This window comes from Peromyscus eremicus, chromosome 3, assembly GCF_949786415.1.
Source record: "Peromyscus eremicus chromosome 3, PerEre_H2_v1, whole genome shotgun sequence".
Taxonomy (NCBI): Eukaryota; Metazoa; Chordata; class Mammalia; order Rodentia; family Cricetidae; genus Peromyscus; species Peromyscus eremicus.
Genome location: NC_081418.1, coordinates 69,765,914 through 69,772,691, shown reverse-complemented (window position 1 = coordinate 69,772,691; position 6,778 = coordinate 69,765,914). Strand labels below are relative to the sequence as shown.

At 47.5% G+C, this 6,778-nt stretch overlaps 1 long non-coding RNA gene across 1 annotated transcript; it reads right to left on the bottom strand.

The window, feature by feature from the left end:
- Window positions 1-3,685: 3,685 nt before the first annotated feature.
- On the bottom strand, window positions 3,686-6,260 carry LOC131906968 (uncharacterized). The gene is made up of 2 exons (XR_009378255.1): window positions 5,939-6,260; window positions 3,686-4,120 (listed from the first exon to the last, which is right to left on the bottom strand). It is a non-coding gene; the product is annotated as an uncharacterized LOC131906968 (long non-coding RNA).
- Between the last annotated feature and the right edge of the window lie 518 nt (window positions 6,261-6,778).

Genomic DNA, 6,778 nt, shown 5'->3' with positions numbered 1-6,778 from the left:
ACACACACACACACCACACACATATACACACACGGACGACTTCACTCCACTTTGTCTTCCACACTCCACTCACTTCTCCCGCAAAATCAGGACACAGACTTTAAAAAATTCAAGGACTATTGATAATTTATTAATTTCTTTCTGTCACAGAAAGACAGGTGTTTCTGTGAGATAAGGGACACTTGTGGACATGAATTGAAGTACAGGCAAGGAGCCCTGCCAGGTGAGCGGTTATCTGCGCTTGCCAGAGAGAGCAGCCTCCGTAGCTGATAGGGCCGCTGACTTGGCCCATGTATCATCATTGCACCGGGGCACAGAAGCTAATGTCTCCATTCTTGTGAATGTGCAGCAAGGAGCGGGGACTCACTCCAGTGGGAGAGAATTGTCTGTGTCAGTGGACCCCTCCACGGAGGGACAGAGGCAGAGAAAGAGACAGAAAAATGGGGAGGGAGGGAGGAAGGAAGGAAGGGGAGAGAGACGGGTTTTTTTATATATTCTTTCCTCTTTGGACTTTGTTCTATTTTTACTGAAGAGGGAAAATGGCATTGGGCTCTCATCCTTATCAGAAAGCTCAGATTTGCAGCAGCTATTCCAGTCTGCAAGACTTCAAGGGCATAGTTTTCCCTTATAAGGGAGCTGAGCAAGGCTGCAGACCGTGGACAATCTGAGCTAGCATCTCTCTGGCTGTGATTGCAGTCTGATTGGGGCTGAGGTGAATGATATAGCCTTGAATAGCTGTGTGTTTTCTTCCCCACCTCACCCTACCATAGCACTCACCACTTTCTGGTCTGGGTTTTTATATTTTATTTTATTTTATTATTTATTTTTGTTTTCTTCGAGACAGGTTTCTCTGTGCAGTCCTGGCTGTCCTGGAACTGACTCTGTAGACCAGGCTGGCCTCAAACTCTCAGAGATCCATCTACCTCTGCCTCCCTGAGTGCTGGGATTAAAGGTGTGTGCCACCACTGCCCGGCTGGCCTGGGGTTTATGGAACAGCTCCAAGATGCCCTGAGATAGTGGGACACAGCTGTGTGGGAGCCAGTGTGTAGCTAGTGCTTAGTCTCTGGCTGTGCTAGGTCAGGGGTAAAGAAACCACCAGGACAATATTTCCATGAAGTTGTTGCCAACACCTGTAACGTGTTGTTAGGACATCCAGAACAAAGAACTACAAACTTGGAGTCTTAAAACACAGAGCCATGTTATTGCAGTCTGGAGGATGAAGGTCCAAAAAGGGATCCCAGCGTGGGTTTATTCTGAGGCCTGGAATCTTCTCGTGGCATCCTCTGGTCTGGTTTCCATTGTTCTGTTTACAGTCTTGTGTTCCTCAGCCTGTGGACTCACAATCTGCCCTGATCTCTGAGTGGCACATCCTCCATATCTATGTCTCTGTGTTCAAACTTCTGCTTACAACAGCCAGGACGGAATAGGGGACTCACCTACTCCACAGGCCCTCATGTTGACTAATTGTACCTGCAGTAACTCTGCTTCCATGTAAGGCCATGCTGTGTGCAGGGAGTAGAATTCACACACAGATCTGGAAGGGACATGATACAACTCATCCTCCTTGCTCTTCTGTCCTTGGGTGGTTGACTGTTGACTAGCACGTAAGATGAGGAAGTGATGGAGGACTGGCAGGATGGTCAGTGTTTTCAGACAAAGAATCTGGACGTGGCAAAGTGAAGTGTAAGGGCCGAAGCTGGAGGATTCCAGCTCATTCATTAGAATGGCCATTGTTTTTAGGATGCTGACAGTGTCTGATTTGAAATATGATCTAAGGTTCAAAGAGAATTTAGTCTCCAGTGGCATGCAAATTTCTGCTTCTTGGACATTTCTCAAGTCCTTGGCCTAATGCCTTCAGAAATATGGGGTGCTCATCTGAGGGGCCTGCTTCTCTCCGTGTTCTCCAATATGGTGGGGATGGAACTGGGTGGATCAGCTCCCTGCAGAGTCCCTTCTGTCTGTTTACTGATATTGCAATGTTTTAAAAATTCTTTAGCCGAGTGGTGGTGGCACAGGCCTTTGATCCCAGCACTCGGGAGGCAGAGCCAGGTGGATCTCTATGAGTTCAAGGCCAGCCTTGTCTACAGAACGAGATCCAGGAAAGGCGCAAAACTACACAGAAAAACCCTGTCTCGAAAAACCATAAAAAATTCTTTTGGGGGGCAGTGATGGGGAAATCACTCAGTGGATAAGAGCACTTGATGAATAAGCTATAGGACCCCAGTTCAAATTCCCAGTACCCACCAAAAAGCTGGATGTGGCCACACGTGCCTTTAACCCCACAATTAAGGGTCAGAGACAAGAGGATCCTGGGATCTTGCTGTTCAGCTAGTCTAGCTGAAATGACAAGCTTTGGGCTCATTGAGAGACTCTCAAACAATAAAATGGAGAGCAACAGAGAAAAACAGTTGAAGTTAACCCCTGCCCTCAACATGTGTGTGTTATTCTCTCACGTGTTTCATTTCCTCAACAGATGCCACAGCAGAGAGGAATTCTGCCCAGTCTGGATGCTGGTGCCTTGTCAGGCCCTTGCCTTTGTATCTCAGTTCTCTCTGGAGCCAACTGACTAGCCAGAGGCTGAGGATCTCTAGGGGGAAGATCCAGAATCCGACACTCCTGAGCGCTGAGTGGCTGACTCACCAGTGGAAGATGCCTCATCGAACCTCGTGCGTAGGTGGAGGTAAAAATCCGGGGACATTGAAAGCCAGGCTCTGTGTATAAGAAGTCTGCAAAATGTTAAGGAAGTTTCATATTTAGGCTACTGATATATCCTCAAGGTATCTCATTATTAATGTGAAAATGTTTCAAAATCTGGAAGGAAAACTGAAATTCTGAACACTTCTGGTCCTCAGCATTTTGGGTAAGGGACATGAAGTCTGAGAACTCATTTTCCAGGTAAAGTGGTGGAGGCTCACATTTTTGTCTATCTATTTTTGTTTTTGAGATTATAATATAATCACGTAATATTCCCCTTCCTTTCCCTCCCTCTAACCTCTCCTAGGTACCATCTCCTTGATCTCTGCGTTAATCTAGGCTCTCTAGAGGAACAAAGCTGGTCGAGTGTGTGTGTGTGTGTGTGTGTGTGTGTGTGTGTGTGTGTGTATGCGCGCGCGCGCGCGCGCGCGCACATTTATTCCTAACTATATTAACACAACCTTCTCAGTTTGTATAACATTGCTAGTGTATATGTATTTTCAGGGCTGACCATTTGGTACTGGATAACAAGTAGCTGCGCCCTTCCCCAAGGAAGACGATTTCTCCTGCTCTCAGAATTCCTTAGCTGCCTGCAGTTCTTTGACAAGGGTTGAGGCCTCATGAGTCTGAGGCTAGATGTGGGAGGTTTGGAAGGGTGCATGGAGGGCAGGACCAGGCAGACCCAGCAGGCTAGACCCTGAAGAAGGGTTTGCAGGATCTCAAGGCTCAGCATTTGATGACTCCCCAAGGGCTCCCAGGAGGCAAGCAGCAGCTAAATCCTGCACAGTCCATATTTGGGAGTCAATCTTTGAGAAATAGAGCACTTTAAAAAATGTTCATGTTAAGATAAGAATTCCCTTGAGACTGGTTTAAAATGATGCTGGATTCAGAGGATATTGTGCCCTCCCTTGTCACACTAAGATGCATTTACAATTCTGACTTTTTATTTAGCTGTTTCCAGTATAAGGAAAATACAGGCCTTCAGTCTACATTTTTTATTATTTATTTACTTATTCAGTTTATTTACTAGATGGAATTTCAATATCTTGTTACAGAATTTCCTGTATGCAGACCTTTGTCCCCCCGAGGAGTGTCTATTTGGCAGTGACTCCATCTGGTCATCTGATGGAAGCCCATTTGGAACGTCACAGTTTTCTTTTCAGCAAGGATTCCCAGGGTTTGCCAGCTGAGGATGATGTTCAAGGTGACCTGACTGCACACAGCTTCCTGTGCTCTCAGCTCACAAGTGACAGCCAGTCTCAGTCGTGTGAGATGTGCGCGGCCCTCCTGGTCTGAGACTAATCTCCACCCTGGACACCAATCCTTTGAGCACAGTGGACACTTGACTGATTCTGCTCAGGAAGACGTGCTTGTTGGTGGGTATGGTAACGGCAACAGTGAAATTCAATTACTGGATCCCAGAGGACTGTCATGAGTGATAATAAATTAGGAAACATGAGCTTTGGAGACTCTGTATGGCAAGCATAATGGGATATTGAAAAACCAACCAACCAACCAACCAACCCTAAGCGTTCATTTAATTATAGATGCTACAGTTTTCCCCACCAAAAATTACTTCATCAACTAACCCTTTGTTCTGGTCATAAAAGAATATGCCTGAGATGTAGCCAAGAACATTTTATCTTAATTACACGGTATTGTTGTAGCTCCCACCATACACCTGGCCTCTGGGCAATGGTACTTAGGGAGGAAACAGGCCTGGGAGAGCTTTCCAAGGCCATGGCGCCGATCCACCGGGGCTCACAGATGCTCACTGCCTGTGGCCTTGGGTTTCAAGTCACCATCCTGGACTGAGGTTTGTATAGGGTGTCACGGTTAGGGTTTCTACTGCTGTGAAGAGACACTGTGACCACGGCAACTCTTATCAAGGAAAGCACTAAATTGGGGTGGCTTATACTCCAAAGGTTTCATCCATTATCATCATGGTGGGGCACGGTAGCATGGAAGCAGGCATGGTGCTGGAGAAGGAGCTGAGGGTTCTTTCTACATCTTGATCCACAGGCAACAGGAAAAAAACTGTGTGCCACACTGACTATAGCTTGAGCATAAGAGACCTCAAAGCCGACCCCCATAGTGACACACTTCCTCCAACAAGGCCACACCTCCTAATAGTGCCACTCCCTTTGGGGGCCATTTTCTTTCAAACCACTACAGGGGTACAACCTCAGAAGGACTGGCTAGCACTTAACCATGGCATCTATCAGGAAAGCCCAGGCTCACATTGTCTCATTAATTGAGAGCAGCTTTCCCACCATCAGATTCCTTCTCATTTCTAATGTACCCAGCCTGGCCTGCTTTCTTAAAGCAACAGTTATGGCCTCTGCCAGTTGTGACTTCCACCAATGAGTGGTATGCTGGAATGCCAGTCTGGCTGAAGAGCTGCCCTTGGTGCCCGCATGCTTCCAGACTTTGGTAACATTTCTTCTCCAGTGTGAATTCCAGCATGAAGAGCAGGAAAGGACACCAAGGGAGCCCAGATCTAGCCACAGACTCTGACCCATTCACAGACAGCTTGAAAGTTAGTGGGTGGTCGTTATTAGCCTCCTTCTCTGTCTTTTCCTGTTCATGAGGATTCCAGTGTCCAAGCAGATGAATTTAAACTGGAGAACAGAGGAGGAGCTCCGAAAGAAGACGACTAAGGCACTATTTTCTGAATTTGCTAGGAGAGGAATTTTCCACATGTGGTATGTCTTTGGGGGCCTCTATGGGCCCCAGTCTTCTCGGTTCTCATCACTTTGGGAAGGACTGTAAGACTAGATTCATCACTCTAGCTTTGTGACTCCACCAGCATGCCAACTCCGTTTCTGAGCTGGGCATAGCAGAACCTCTCAGAAGTCAATCAGCAGCAGTGTTTGTCTACTGTACTGGAGCTCAGTAAGGTGAGCACGGGAAGTTTGCTCACAATGCTCAGCCGTGCTCACAGAGGACCGGAGGGGGCGGGGAACCAGAGCCAGAAACTGAGGCAAGCCGGAGGCTGCTCTGGTTCTGGGTGACTCTACTTTCTGCTTTGATCTAGACCACTGTGCTTTATTTGGAGATTCCCTTGATCTCTCTTTTAAACTCCCCATTTTTGCTCAACAGGCTCTTGTGTGATGTGTTCTCTTTCATATCATTTGCCTTCCAACCTCAGTCCCCTGAGCCTGGGTAGCGTTGGTTACAGTTGTGAGTGGCGGAAGTGTTGGATGGAGGGGTAGAGCTGGCCTGGCAGTGAGGATAGACTTACTGTAGAATGGCTAACTTCTTCCAAAGGATGAGCCACTATTTTTTTCCCTTTGGCCTTGGTACAGCTCCTGCAGTTGGCCCTTCTGTGAGCCCTGCTAACCGTCCTGTTGCAGCTCAGTGACCTCAGCCTGCTCTTCCTTCCTTCTTTCCTTCCTTCCTTCCTTCCTTCCTTTCTTCCTTCCGATTCACCCCTGAGCCAGTGCCCTTTGCATGACCTTATTCCCAGGGGCCTGGAAACATCCTAAGCTATTCACATTATTTCATCAGAGCCAGGGAGCTGGCGCTCAGTGCCTCTCTGCTTCAGCACTTGCCAAGATTCTGGGTGGATGTTCTCCTTACAATGAGACGGAACTCTCAGGACCCAGAGACAAAAGGCAGCCTGAGGATTCCACTGTCCCTCTGTTTTCCCTGAAACATGATGCTGGAAGACATCCATGTTTTGCCCACACTGCTTCTTGCCCTTGGCAGAAAAGGGATTTCACACAGCATCCCAGTGGTTCCAGAGCATGTACTGGGTGGCAGGCTAGAAAGGGGGCAACACAGAAAGGGTTTGCACACACATCACAACAGAACTCAGGGCCTCTCTACAGACAGTCAGTGACTGTCCCTTAGGGCAGCAGTCTGTGGAAATTGCAGGCCTAACTTCCTAGTCATTGGCACAAATAAGGCAAGGATGTCTCCAGCTGCCTTCAAATGAGCAAGCTAGTGTAGTCGCTTCAGAAAGGAGGACTTGAGACCTTATTTCCTATATGTTTGGTCTCTATCTTCCAGAAAGAGAGGACAGGACTTGGTGTAACCTGTGTTAAGAACTGTAGTCACCATTGAACATTTAGAGGAAAGA